Source organism: Pyrus communis, chromosome 10 (genome assembly GCF_963583255.1).
Source record: "Pyrus communis chromosome 10, drPyrComm1.1, whole genome shotgun sequence".
Taxonomy (NCBI): domain Eukaryota; kingdom Viridiplantae; phylum Streptophyta; class Magnoliopsida; order Rosales; family Rosaceae; genus Pyrus; species Pyrus communis.
Genome location: NC_084812.1, coordinates 15,386,576 through 15,387,763, shown reverse-complemented (window position 1 = coordinate 15,387,763; position 1,188 = coordinate 15,386,576).

Below are 1,188 nucleotides of genomic sequence, written 5' to 3'. Positions count from 1 at the left end.
TAGTTATTTTAGTATTTTAAGCTATTTTCGTGTTTTTGTAGGTCCATAGGCCTTATGTAGCAATAAGGTGCATTTTGGAGCGTTTTGAGAGCAAAATTGGGCTTGGAATGGATAACATATGCTTGAAGCAAAAGGAATGGACGAAATTGAAGACTTGAAGATGTTAGGAGTCCTAATCAAAGAAGGAGTCCTAATCAAAGAAGGATTCCTACTCAAATGAGGATTCTTACTTGAAGTATGAAAGTTAAGCCATGGTTTCCTATTTTGGTTTGACCTTTCCTAATCCTAAATGTCCCTAAGTTCCAGCAACATTGAAGGTTTCCTATGCATTCTAGGACAAAAACCAAAGGTTCCTTGCACCATTCTAGCCTTGCCGCACCACCTTTCCCTTTCCCCTTCCATTCTCCTTCCTTGCCGCACAAGGGAGACCTTCCCTTTCCTATTTTCTGCACCAAATCACATTCCCTTTTTAACTCACCACCTTCCTCTTTCCCTTTGCTTTTGCCACATCCTATATTCCCTTTCCTTTTAATTTCTGATTTTGACTTAGTCTTTTTCCTAGTAGTTTTAGAATAACAATCCTTTGACATTAATAAAACTTTATTTCCTTTTCTCATTGGATTTCTGTTGCACCTTTACCTTATTTCCCTAGGGTTTTAGATACTTGGCTATATTAATAAACCTTTGCCGCACCCTTTGGAGATTATTCATCACGCCATACACCATCTCTACACACCCCTAATTCATCCCACTACTCTGTCGCATCCTCCATTCATTCTCCACCATTCCCATACGTTCATACCTTCAACCACACATCCATACACCATCCTTCTACTTTGCCGCACCCCCTTACCAACCCAAATCCATTCCTAACCCAGAAACACAACCTAAATCATCCCTTAACCTTTGTGCCGCAGCAAGGAGAAAAGGAGAGAGGAGCTTGAACGTGCAGGGCATCCAAGTTGATTCGTTGGGCGTTAGGTGTAATCAATCTTTGGTTTTCAATGTTTAAATTCAATTTTTGTTTCTTTTTCTGTGAACATGAGAGGCTAAACTTGTTTTAGCTAGGGGAGACTTTGAAGCCATGATTTTATATGCAATATGAATTGATTAAATCCAGTTATGAATTTGTGAATCATGAATGCAATTTGCTTAACTGTTTTATTCATAACTTATTCTTGTATGTTG